The sequence below is a fragment of the Procambarus clarkii genome, chromosome 54 (assembly GCF_040958095.1).
Source record: "Procambarus clarkii isolate CNS0578487 chromosome 54, FALCON_Pclarkii_2.0, whole genome shotgun sequence".
Classification (NCBI taxonomy): domain Eukaryota; kingdom Metazoa; phylum Arthropoda; class Malacostraca; order Decapoda; family Cambaridae; genus Procambarus; species Procambarus clarkii.
Window position 1 is genome coordinate 12096755 of NC_091203.1, and position 14455 is coordinate 12111209.

At 39.5% G+C, this 14455-nt stretch overlaps 1 long non-coding RNA gene across 1 annotated transcript; it reads left to right on the forward strand.

The window, feature by feature from the left end:
* The first annotated feature begins 8609 nt into the window (after positions 1 to 8609).
* On the forward strand, positions 8610 to 9538 carry LOC123771398 (uncharacterized). The gene is made up of 2 exons (XR_011222812.1): positions 8610 to 8653; positions 8830 to 9538. It is a non-coding gene; the product is annotated as an uncharacterized lncRNA (long non-coding RNA).
* The last annotated feature ends 4917 nt before the right edge of the window (positions 9539 to 14455 follow it).

Below are 14455 nucleotides of genomic sequence, written 5' to 3' on the forward strand. Positions count from 1 at the left end.
TAATTGGCTGTTGATTGCTGGTGTTGACTTCTTGATGTGTAGTGCCTCGCAAACGTCAAGCCGCCTGCTATCGCTGTATCTATCGATGATTTCTGTGTTGTTTACTAGGATTTCTCTGGCGATGGTTTGGTTATGGGAAGAGATTATATGTTCCTTAATGGAGCCCTGTTGTTTATGCATCGTTAAACGCCTAGAAAGAGATGTTGTTGTCTTGCCTATATACTGGGTTTTTTGGAGCTTACAGTCCCCAAGTGGGCATTTGAAGGCATAGACGACGTTAGTCTCTTTTAAAGCGTTCTGTTTCGTGTCTGGAGAGTTTCTCATGAGTAGGCTGGCAGTTTTTCTGGTTTTATAGTAAATCGTCAGTTGTATCCTCTGATTTTTGTCTGTAGGGATAATGTTTCTATTAACAATATCTTTCAGGACCCTTTCAGGAAAGGGTCCTGAAAGATATTGTTAATAGAAACGTTATCCCTACAGACAAAAATCAGAGGATACAACTGACGATTTACTATAAAACCAGAAAAACGGCCAGCCTACTCATGAGAAACTCTCCAGACACGAAACAGAACGCTTTAAAAGAGACTAACGTCGTCTATGCCTTCAAATGCCCACTTGGGGACTGTAAGCTCCAAAAAACCCAGTATATAGGCAAGACAACAACATCTCTTTCTAGGCGTTTAACGATGCATAAACAACAGGGCTCCATTAAGGAACATATAATCTCTTCCCATAACCAAACCATCGCCAGAGAAATCCTAGTAAACAACACAGAAATCATCGATAGATACAGCGATAGCAGGCGGCTTGACGTTTGCGAGGCACTACACATCAAGAAGTCAACACCAGCAATCAACAGCCAATTATTGCACAACTATATTCTACCCACCTCAAGACTCCGCTCCAATATAGAAGCATCAAGAAATATGGACCAATAGGCTTTCTACAAACACTTCTATTCAATACCCATTGTTTCTGTTCTGTCTTGTGTTGATACTTTTAATACCCTATTAATATCCTCTAGTGTTCTGTCTTGTGTTAATGCCACATCATCCTTCCCACCTCACTCAAATATATATATATATATATATATATATATATATATATATATATATATATATATATATATATATATATAATTTATAATTTATTCCTGAAACCTGTTAAACTGCTTGCCTCTATAATAAAAGAGGGTAACCCATACGACTTATCCTCAACTCCATTTCCAATTCAGAACTTTCTAATATTCCTCCAAGGTTAAATTCTAATTTAATTTTGTGTATATTGTCCCTACGTTCCTGATGGTGGCATCTGCTTTGTTTCGTTGGTAACAATCATTGCTCTACCAATGAATTAAAAATAAAGTAACCAATAATGTAATTTTTAGTATGGAATTAACATTTTTAATTATATTCATTGAATCCATTGCCAATTATCTCTATACCTCTAACATATATTTCAACGTCTTAGATAAGAACTCTCCATTACTGACAGCAAAGATAAAAACCCTATACAGGGTAAGTTGTTGAGATTTATTATTGTTATTCCAACAAGTGAAGGCAAATAGTTCTTAATGCACTCAATCACGTCAACATAGGACTTGTTCACAAACAATCTAATTTTACATGCAGTTGAATGCACCTAGCATTCTTCTACATGATACAAGAATATATAATGGTGAAATTCATTGTTTGTGGATTATATACTAACAATTTAATTGCTTTGTTTGGGCCCTTGGCAGGTACTTTTTTATTTATGTGCTCTACCCAGATTTTGCAAGCACAAGCCTATTGATCAGACTCGCAGTTTTTGTTCAATCCTGATTCCATGAATGACAAACCATCATGCGAGCTAATGATAGAGCTCCCTAAGATGAGCTCGCAGCTAGCTTTTGATCTACACTCTACAATCTTTCATAAAATAAGGTAGCAGCATACTAAGGTTGTTGAAAAAGACACTTTTTCTTGGCTATGTGAGCCGCAGGTGATGAAAGGAAGCTAATGACACAGTCTGAGGCAACATAACTTCGTACTGAATCTCTGTTCTTCATTTATGAACAGGAAGCATTATGAAATCCTTTAGACATTAATCTATAAACTGTCTCCCTCTACGGTAACACTAATGTCTAATTATGTTGGTAATGTTGGCTAAACCACACAATAGAAAGTGAAGAGTCGACGACGTTTCGGTCCGTCTTTGACCATTATCATGTCGATCAAAGACCATTATCACATTTGTCTTGATAATGGTCCAGCACTGACCGAAACGTCGTCGTCTCTTCACTTTCTAGTGTGTGGTTTGGTCAACATTTTTCAGCCACGTTATTGTTACTCCTCATCTGCATGATGGTAATCATTTCCCGCATACTGTCACATATTGCGCTTCTGGCAGAGTCGAGGAGCTGTAGATACCAAGAGAGGTCCTTTCAGGGCGCGCTCCCACGAGTAGCTCACACTTTCTTCTTTCAAATTCTTTTGACGAATTTTGCTGTTTTATATCATCAAACAACAGTTTTCTAATAGCCTTGCACCATTACATTCTTTCTCCATGTGTTTATTTGAATGTGAATTTAATGTAAGCATTTTTGCTCAATCTTTTTTCTCATATATATATATTTTAAGTAATAGCCTGTATAATTAGATAAAAACATTATCTATATGACTAAAAATAAATGATTTGAGTGTGTTACAATTTACTTGGAAATAAACTTAAGTTTTGCTCGTCATTCACTATTATCATGAAACACTTAAATTTCTCGAGTTCATCTCCAATCTCTGGCGTGTTGGTGTGGCCTTCTCTCCTTAACTAGGAAGACTTTCAGACAAATTTAGCTACAGACGGCTTCCGGCAAGATCATATTCGTGATGTGTACAGCCTTGAAAGAGAGAGCGGATTCTTAGTGGCAATATGTAATGCTTGAATGAAATATTGCGAGGGAGTGGGACGTTAAGGTCTTGGTGGAGTGAGAAAAGCTGGGAGTGGGACAGGATGTGGGTAGGTTGAGGTATGGTGTTGGAGGAGTGAGGTTAAATGTGGGTGGGTTAAGGTAAAGTGTGGGTGGGGTACTGCAAGATGTGGGTGGGGTGAAGTTATATCATGTTTAGGTGAAGTAAAGTGTTGCTAGAATGGGGTAATATGTGGGTGTGGAGAGAAAAGATGACGTGGAGTAAGTTTTTATGTGAGGGAAGGGTGTGGGTTGAGTTTGGGTAGAATGAAGTAAAGTGTTGTTAGAGTGTACTAAGGTGTGGGTAAGGTGTGGTAAGGGTGAAGTGAGGAGTGGTTAGGGTGAAGTAGGGTATGGTTAAGTGGAAGCACGGTGTGGGTAGGGTGAAGTAAGCTGTGGTTAGGGAGAAGTAAAGAGTGGGTAGGGCGAAGTAAAGTGTGGTTAAGGTGAAGTGTGTGTGTGTGTAAGAACTAAATAAAATGACAATCAAATCTTACAAATATAAGTTAAAGAGCAAAAACAATGGAACATAAAAGCAGAGAGGAAGAGTCTATAACTGACCGACCTTGTGAATCACAGTAATACAAATGTTACATTCTTCACTCACCTATGTGAATGACCTTGAGATACCACTGAAATAAAAGCTCTGGCCACAATGTATATCAAGGAACCTTTGATGGTTGACTCAGTAAATTACTCACTTACCGCGCAGTTTACTGAAGAGGAAAACACGCACTAATAACAGCGAGCTTGTAGAGATCTTGTAGCAGTACTTATTACCTTTATTGTGTCAAGTAAGATGATTTTTATGTAATTGTTTTAACCTGTTTCAACACAAGTTAAGCTTCCTTAATTTATAAATGATTCAGTATAACTTATTGTAAAGAGAGATTCAATCCACTCTAAATATCATCTTTATTGCCTCAATTCAAGTGTGTCAATTTTTTTTAATCTTTTCACAATGAAAAGTTTTATACATAGTGTACCACGAGCATCATTGTCTCTTATCACTAGTAAGGCCTCCATAAGGTCATTCTGATCGTGTTCTCTGGTTTCTCGCGTTTAAGGTCTACCTCACTACATGATTACGCTCATCCTTGCCACAGCTCTGAGTGCTTCCAAGGATTTTATAAGCGAAACACAAAGCGTTACTCTTCATGATTCCATCCGTTGCATCACGAAAATATTTCTATCCGCCTCTTACCATCTCCGCTCTGAACTATTGCTGATGTTGTATATTAATCAACTCATTATTTATCACTGATATTTTCGGAAAATAAGAATATGAGATGCATGGTAACAAATAAGTTTACAAGTGAACACACTAAAAAAAAAGTCACAATGGAAAATAACTAAATCAGATTTCTAAATCATATTGAGAGTGTTACTGAGAGCACGAGTGAGAGGAGATGGAGAATGGCCGGGAGAGAAAGCGTGACAGAGAGGGAGCATGGCTGAGAGAGAGAGCATAGCCGTGAGAGGGAACCAACCCTTTTTCGCACTCTCTTACAGTCAATATTGACTTATTAAATACGTGCATATGTGACATACTAAACGTACTAGTTTATCTTGAAAAGCTTCACAGAAAACACCGACCTTGCCTAACCTTCTTAGTATGTTAAGATAAGCATGTTATTGCTTCGTAATTACAATTATTACTTAACCTATACCTATAATAGATTAAGTAATAATTGTAATTACGAAGCAATAAGATGCTTATCTTAACATACTAAGAAGGTTAGGTATTGTCGGTGTTTTCTATGAAGCTTTTCAAGGTAAACTAGTATGTTAAGTATGTCACATATGCACGTATTTAATAAGTCAATATTGACTGTACGAAAGTGCGATAACGGGTTGAGGGAACATATGGTAAGGAGAGGCAACATAGCGGCGATATGAAATAGAAAAATGCTTCAGGCATGTGAAGGAATGGGAGCGTGTCAGAGAGAGAGAGAGATTATTAGTAGTGTAAACGGGGCCTATTGGGTGCTAGTTTGATGGTTTCGACATCACCTCGTAGGTCCACTAAAACTTTCCGTGAATAACGTCGACCGTACCTCGTAGCCCACTAAAATATTCCGGGAATGACGTCGACAGCACCTCGTAGGCGTACTAAAATATTTCGTGAATGACAGCGACATCACCTCTTAGGACCACCAAAATATTCCGCGAATGACGTCAACAGCACCCGGTAGGCCTGTTAAATTTCATGTGAATAACATTGTAAACCACTCGTAGGTTCGTTAAAATATTCCATGAATGACGTCATCAGCAACTCACTATATTCTTTTGTGAATAACGCCGACAGCACCCTATTGGCCCACTAAAATATTCCGTGAATGACGTCGACAACACCTTGTAGGCCCACTAAAATATTTCGTGAATGAATTCAACATCACCTCCTAGGCCTGCCAAAATATTCCGTGAATGATGTCATCAGCAGCTCGAAGACGTATTAAAATATTCTGTGAATGACGTCGACAGCACCCCGTAGGTCTGTTAAATATTCTGTGAATGACGTCGAGAGCTACTCGTTGGCCCGCTAAAATATTCCATGAATGATCTCGACAGCACCTCACTATATTCTCTGGTGAAAAACGTCGACAGCACCCTATAGGCCCACTGAAATATTCCGTGAATGACGTCGACAGCACCCCATAGGCCTGTTAAATATTCCGCGAATGACGTCGACATCACTTCGTGTTCCAATAAAATATTTCGTGAATGACGTCGACATCACCTCGTAGGTGCACTAAAATATTTCGTGAAATGCGTCGACAGCACCCTGTAGGCTCACTAAAATACTGCAAAACAAAATGGACTGCTGATTTAATACAGCCCCAATAAACAATACAACCATCTGCAAAAAACAAACTTTTTGTATACAAATTTACATGCCACAATGAAGGATGTCATACCCGATCTAATTTTGGCATGACCACCACAAAGCTTTCAAGAAGAATGACCTGCCGTCAACAAGCTGGAGCCCCTGGAAACCATATTACGAAAACTCCCTTTTGGCTTCCTTACTCCACTCCACCTCCACTTCTACTTACCAACACTCACTGTTGGCTTCCTTACCAACATTCCATGTTGGCTTACATATCAATATTCCCTGTTGACTTACTTACCAACACACCTTTTTTAGCTTCCTTATAGCACTCCCCCCAGTTGGCTTCCTTACTACAACTCAACTTGTTGGCTTCCTAATCAGCACTCCATTTTGGCTTCCTTTTCAACACTCCCCTGTAGGCTTCCTTACCAACACTCCCCTGTAGGCTTCCTTACCAACACGCCCTGTAGGTTTCCTTACTAACACTCCCTGCATGCTTCCTTGCCAAAACTTCCCCCTTTAGACTTCCTTAACCAACAATCTCCCAATTGACCCTATCAACACTCAGTCTGTTAGCTTCTTTACCAAACTCCCTGTTGACTTCTTTACCAACACTTTTTTATTATTAACATCTTTATTGACAAAATTTAATTACAGTTTTGCCTAATCTGAAGATTTCAATTAAGTCTTATTAAATTAAGGATAATGCTGGTATTCACTGTCGTACAGGACAGAGGGTCATACACAAGACAATAGGTCTAAATTGTATGCTGAAGCAGATATATAATATCACGATTACAGTCATTGTTTTAATGTATGAATATGTAAAATCAACTTTCTATTGTGCACTGCCACACAAGGCAGAGATGGGTTTATAAGAGATGCATCCTAAAAAAATTAAATAAAATTGTTCTTCATTCTTAAAATACCCAAGCAAATTTTGAATAAATTGTTACGATGTCGTCCAGTAAACCAGATTAAATGAAATAGTTACACAGTTGGTGGTACAATAGGCCAGGAGGTCTAAAATCTTTTACGGCTTCACATACAACAATATTGTGTTCTAATGAATGTATTAAAGGTTTGTCACTGAGTTTAGAATCTGAATATTCTAGTAGTGGCTCAGCCTGACTAACCTGCCAGATATGCCTATAGATAAGGCGAATTCGCGTAATGACTACATCAAATTGCCTGGTCCGATTACTGCGCTGACCATACAAATACCTATTATTACAAAAGATGCCATATCTTTTAATACTGCAGCTTTCAAGTCACTGGGTATTTCTTAGTTCTTATAAATCTTAATTAATTTCTTTAATTTGTATGTTTCTAATAATTGCATTAGATAATCCAAAGTCATAATCAGTTTTTTTCATTTCTGCAAGCGTCATTAGCCAGTTGATATACCGAGTTAATATTTTCCAACTCCTACATGGGATGGGATCCACACCAATTTTATACAATAGTTATTATCATCGGCAAAAATTACATTACATTTAATATTACAAGCTACTTCAGACATAAATTGTGATGGGTTATTTAAGGACTGCAGAACACTTTTAGAATCACAGAATATCACTCCACCACAATTGAGCTTAATGTAGTCAGTGGCCAGATAAATACCCAATAGCTCAGTCTGTGTCATGCTTGACCAGTTGTCCAATCTCTGTGTACTAGACATGATCATTTCATTCCCATTATATATTGCCCGAAACGCTTTGCGTAATAGTGGCTTTAGGCATTGTATGTACTAGCCCTAACTATAAATACATCACTCTTTGTAAAATCTCTTTTATGTATGTACCTTACCTAAATAAACATTTTGATTTTGATTTTGATTTTGATTGCACATGCACAAACTGTTCTACCAGTGCCTAATTGCACAGAGCCATTATTAAAGGCATAGGATTCAGTTGATTTGAGATTTTGAAGAAGACTGTCAATAGCTTTTAATGTTATACATCTCATATTTTCAGTGTTATACATATCTTTGATATTGATGTGGGTATAATGAAAAGAGACCTGAACATCTTTCCAAGGGGGAATATAGTGAACATTTTTATCAGGATTAAGAGGCACATCCAGTTTCATAAGAATAATGGCACATCCACTGAGCCACACACAGTAACGAGTTTTTTTGCGGCGGATTCAGGGAAGTCAAAATTGTTTAGATTGGATCTGAATTTAATATGAATAGAGCTGGGGGACCATTATTTTTTAAAGTTTAATAAATAAAAAAAAACAGGAATTAACAAAAAATTATTTTAGCTTTCTTTGTAAATCTCATTAAAGTATATTACCAAATTCGCCAGAATATCTAGAATATACTATAAACTACTTACAACGTCTAGCACTAGTTGGTATGGCGTTATGTTTAAGGCATTTAAACCGCAGATAGGTTATTAAAACTCCAACATGAGATTACTTGACAACCACTAAACATATTTCAGTCTTGAGCATACTCAAGGACCAAGGTCAAATATTCGTGCACATATTGAATATTGTGAGACGCCTTTTGGTGTATATGTAATACTTGCTAAGATTAACACGGAATTGTAAAAGTTGCATTCTCTTAACGAGAAGTAAAACATATTCATATATTTAATATTTGACATTTAACAAGGGAATTTTAATTATTAACTTAAGAGAAAACCTTATATTAAAATAAGGATTTTATTATATATTTAATTATTTAATATAATAAAGAAATAAGAAACAATAATAATTATATATTTCTCAGTGGAACGTCATTATAACCTCGAGTTACAATTCAAGGACTCAGGACTCTCCCGTATAAAAGCCCCGGCATCACTGCTGCAAGACACACTCGCACAGCTGTGGCCACAGCTAACCAACGTTCAGTCATGAAGCTCTTGGTAAGTTGCACTAACAATCGGTCTCTCTGATATTGGTTCATATTTATTATAATGCATTATATTTAATATCAAGGAAAGTGGTGGTATTTTTAAAGAATATTTCGTATACGAGAACTGCAATACAGTACTTTACTGCAAAATATTATATGACTATACGTGTAATTTTTCATATTTAGGTGTTTGTGATCCTGGCGGCTGCCGCTTGCGCTTCTGTGATTGAGAAGCGAGATGCGGAGCCCAGTTACGTGACGAGCAATTACGGTAGTGCTTACCCACCATACAGTCACCGTTACCACAATGGAAAGAGGTCTGCCGAGCCAGAGCCTGAACCGTCATACCCAATTTACTCTTACGACTCACGACTTGGTTATGGCCGCCATTACAACAAGAGGTCTGCCGAACCAAAGCCTGAACCATCGTATCCTGTCTACTACGCTCCTCGTCACGTTTATATCCGCCATTTCTACAAGAGATCTGCCGAACCAGAGCCTGAACCGTCGTATCCTGTCTACTACGCTCCCCGTCACGGTTATGGCCCCCATTTCTACAAGAGGTCTGCAGATCCTGAACCATCCTACTCAGTCTTCTCAAATTACGGTTACCGGCCACTCAACGCTTATAGCCACCACCTTTACTAGACTTCTGCTAATCCAAATGACACCATCTATACCTACATTTAGGCCTACGAAAAACCAAACCATCTCAACAATAATTTTTCAGAATATGAGGCCTACATTACAAACAATTGCAAAGATCCCATTCATCGCCAGGATTACTACACTATGATATCCATGAGCTGAATTATAAATTTAATTATACAACAAGATCAGTGTTGCTCTGACGATTGTTATGTTCTACAACAAAGAAATATATCTATATAATGACTTTAAGTCTATTATTAATTATCATTTGTATCATAAATATCAAAGTGGTAATATGATGCTAATGCGATTCAGTGTGTTACTGGTTTGTTGACATTGGCTAGGATGCTTAATATTCTAAATAATTATAATTGATTTATTTATAATTAATAACAATAATTTAATAACTAATCATAGTGTCATTGGGAACTGCTGCCGTGTAATTGCCGCCCGACATTTTCATGATCTGCTATGGTGTAATGGTTAGTGTACTGGCTAGCTTCCTGGTTAGCCTGAGTTCAATTCTCACATAGAAGAAGAAGAGTTTTTGTGTTATATATAACTTGAAATTCATGTATGTGTGTGATAAAATATGGGCTCGAGTTTTCCCCTAGCAAATATAATTGAGTTGGGAGTACGTATGTCTGATCTGTCACCAGTAGCTAGTGTCATTGGGAGCTGTTGTCGGGGAATTGCCGCCCGACAAGCAGGTCTTTTATTGATCTGTTTAGGAATTTGACTACAGATTCTCTGCATAGCAGAAAAGCTGAAGTCCATCAACTTATTTAGTTTTCACACACACACACACGCGCGCGCGCGCGCACACACACACACACATGCAAAAATTGTGACGAAGCAAAAATTATGAGGAGGATTGAAACATAGGATGATAGTAGGAGGCTACAAGATGACCTAGATAGACTGAGTAAATGGTCCAACAAATGGCTGTTGAATTTCAACCCGAGTAAATGCAAAGTAATAAACTAGGCAGTGGAAACAGGAGGCCAGACACAGGATACGGAATAGGAGATGAAGTACTTATTGAAACAGACAGAGAGAAAGATCTAGGAGTTGATATCACACCAAACCTGTCTCCTGAAGCCCACATAAAGAGCATAACGTCTGCGGCATATGCGAGACTGGCTAACATCAGAACGGCGTTCAGGAACCTGTGTAAGGAATCATTCAGAATCTTGTACACCACATATGCAAGACCAATCCTGGAGTATGCGGCCCCAGCATGGAGCCTGTACCTTGTCAAGCACAAGACGAAGCTGGAAAAAGTCCAAAGGTATGCTACTAGACTAGTCTCAGAACTAAGAGGCATGAGTTATGAGGAAAGGCTGCGGGGAATGCACCTTACGACACTGGAAGACAGAAGAGTAAGGGGGGGACATGATCACAACCTACAAAATCCTCAGGGGAATCGACCGGGTAAACAAGGATGAACTATTCAACACTGGAGGGATGCGAACAAGGGGACACAGGTGGAAGCTGAGTACCCAAATGAGCCACAGAGACATTAGAAAGAACTTTTTCAGTGTCAGAGTAGTTAGTAAATGGAATGCACTAGGAAGTGATGTGGTGGAGGCTGACTCCATACACAGTTTCAAATGTAGATATGATAGAGCCCAGTAGGCTCAGGAATCTGTACACAAGTTGATTGACGGTTGAGAGGCGGGACCAAAGAGCCAAAGCTCAACCCCCGCAAGCACAATTAGGTGAGTGCAATTAGGTGAGTACACACATACAGAGTTCGTTCGCCTGTCTGGAGAGAGTCACACGTGGTGTCCGGTCCGTGGATAACATCAATTATCTCGAGACATTGAAGTGTTACGGAGACAAGAAACATAGTTTTTTGTCACGGGAGTGTACGCAAACGCAGTGATTAAGGTTATAGTGAGCTCCTACAGCGGTAGAGCAATTAAGAAAGCAAAAATAAGGTCGAGTGGCAAGATCAGTGTGTATCGATGGGTCAGCCTAGCCACCCAGCCTAGCCAGGACCTACGATTTGCTTGCTGAGTGATGTGTTGTGAAGCGAATTGTAGCATACATAGTGATTGATCCCCCAAAGTGTGTGCACCGTGTAGGATCGTATACTAAGTGCACATAGTGGCTGACGACCAGTGAGGAAGAAAGGAACGAATGTTATACCAGGAGCACGTGGAGACAACCAGTAGCACGTGGAGACAACATTGATACCAGGGAGAGGAGAGGACAGGCGACCAACCCCGTCATAAAGACATCTTTTCAAACTCACCTAGGCGGTGTTGCTCGGGGTGAGCATAAGGTGTACAGAGTGACTTAAAATAATTAATTTAAAGTAGGTCTCAATATGTCAAATATACAACTCCGTGAGTAGCGTAAATTGAGACTAGAGCGACGCGCACCATCAAGCCAGGTGGGACCCCTGCGACTAGAACGACGCACAGCATCTGGCCAGGTGGGACCCCTGCGACTAGAACGACGCACAGCATCTGGCCAGGTGGGACCCCTGTGACTAAAACGACGCGCACCATCTGACCAGGTGGGACCTCTGCGACTAGAACTGCGCGCACCATGTGGCCAAAGGGTTTGGGGGAATTTTCCCAGAAGTTTGGCGTGTGTCGGACGCGTGTGAGCGTCCGGTGTTTGGGTATGCGGTCAGGAAAGATGGGGGGTTATGTTGTTGGGGGTGTAGGAGAGTATGTGGGCTATGTGGTATGTGGTATAGTAAGGAATTTGAGAATATGATGATAATAGTAAATAAATATGTATGTGTGTTTGCTGTAGACTTAATCCTGTGTGTAGATAATAGTTTTGATTAAAAAGATGATAGTAAGTAAGCTATGTAGAGGCTGTGTTTAGGTGTGAGGGGTCCCAACATAGGCGTTTAGTTTAAAGTTTTCCATCTTAAATTAAATACTACTATCATCATCAACAACGTATTGGGTGTCTTAGACATTCAGTTTACAACTCAGTAAGTGTTTACTGAGCATGGGAATCACTTCATGTGGGATTATTTAGTTTAGTTTAAAGTTTTCCATCTTAAATTAAATACTACTATCATCATCATCATCAACAACGTATTGGGTGTCTTAGACATTCAGTTTACAACTCAGTACGTTTTTACTGAACGTGGGAATCACTTCATGCATGCTCATTTTTTAGTTTAGTTTAAAGTTTTCCATCTTAAAATAAATACTACTATCATCATCAACAACGTATTGGGTGTCTTAGACATTCAGTTTACAACTCAGTACGTTTTTACTGAACGTGGGAATCACTTCATGCATGCTCATTTTTTTAGTTTAATTTAAAGTTTTCCATCTTAAATTAAATACTACTATCATCATCCATGTCAGCAATTACTATTCGTATCATCAAAGCTCTTTCAGTCATCAAAACAAGCAGAAGTGCAGCATAAACCACTAAAGATCTGATGTATGCAAGGTACATCATTTTGACAATTCTGTCACCGACCCGCCTTAGCGAGATGACTGTGTGCAACAGTACCCTAGCACTCCTAATAATTTTACTCAAGCACTGTTAACATAGCATAATGTAAGATTTTTTTTCACATTTCATATCGCGTGTGTAGATTTAGTTTTAACAAAAAGTGGAACACGAGAGCATGAACTAATAGGGTTGAGATAGGAGGAAAGGCTTTGTGGAAGATAAAAGAGCCGAGGAGACATGTTCCCTACCTACATTACTATTATTTCTTGCAGACCTGCAGACCTGACCAGAAAAGCAGTCAGTCAGTCAAACATTTTTATAGTTAAAAGTTTTTCATCTTAAAAAACAGGGACTACTAGTCTTCATTTTTTTCTTCTATCAAATCAAATAGACGCAAGGGCCACTACCTATTGTTGTTGTCTGTCTGTCTATGGCTTGACTAGGTTAAGGACCGCAATAGCAAACACCATACATGCTACGGGCTCTCACTAGTCAATAAACACAATTTTGTATCATTTCTCTACTAAATAGCACTCCGAATCATCTTTGCACATTTTAATTTTACATTGTCACGTGCTTATGACTCTCGATATTCTTAAAAATGCTATTTGAGCAAAGAATGATGATACCATGTTGGTCACGTTGCGATACAAGGTTATACATATGACTAGAAATAATACTAAAGGCTTTGCACAGAACATCCGGTCTGGGAAGGGTGAAGTGATGCTTAATGGTTTGGGTTTGGAAGGGGGGGTGGGAGGGGGGTAGGGGTTTGGTGGGGGTTGATGGGGAGAGGGTAAGGTCATCCCAGTACCTCGTCCATCTCACTATGCCTTAAACCACCACGAAGGTTAGACCCCTAACGAGACGGATTGCTGTTTCACTCATTCAGGAGTCTTGAACATTCTGTGACATTGTCTTACTTGCTATGATAACGCCGTTGTGTGTTACAAGGTCTGCACAGCAGTAATGGGTGTAGGAAGAAGAGGTGAAGGAGATTGAGTAGACACGCATACATTTCAATGATATTTATTTGGGCAGCAGATGTTGCGATCACAGTTAACAAGAACAATTTGTAGGTAGAGATCACGTCTCCCGTGAGGATGTGTTGACTTATATTCAATTTTGTAACTAGCTCGTCATGATTGTAACTTGCTTAGCTAAATGTGAATTGTGGGGTTCAGTCCTGGACTCCTTTGTGCATCTCTGCAAGCCTTTACTGCCCATATAACTGCCTTGTGTGAGATTGGACTGTTTAGCAACATGTAGGTAGTTCTTGATGGAATTTGTATGTTGTGCTCATGGCACGCCTTTGCTATGTCCCAGTGTGAGTGTCAGGAGAGAGAGAGAGAGAGACAGAGAGAGAGAGATGGTACACCTCAGGCTCGCTCCCCGCCAAAAAATGTTTCCCTCTTTTAGTAAACGCTAACCTACTGACTTTGACTGAGTTTACTAAGTGATGTGGCATGTAGTGACACTTCTCAGGTCGATGTGACGGTATGTGGTCCTGGTCTGTACCACTCTAGAAGGTAAGGGGAAGAGAGGGGTGCCCCACTCTAGAAGGTAATGGAGGGGAGGGAGAGGGGGGCCCCTGATGGAATGGGGTGAGGAGGGGATGAGGGGTGGGAGTGATTGACGATGACAGGTGTGGACCTGCCGGCAGTAGTAAGAACGTCGCTCCTTAACGAATCCGCAGTGTTGGGAGAGGCCTGTTGGGGTGAAC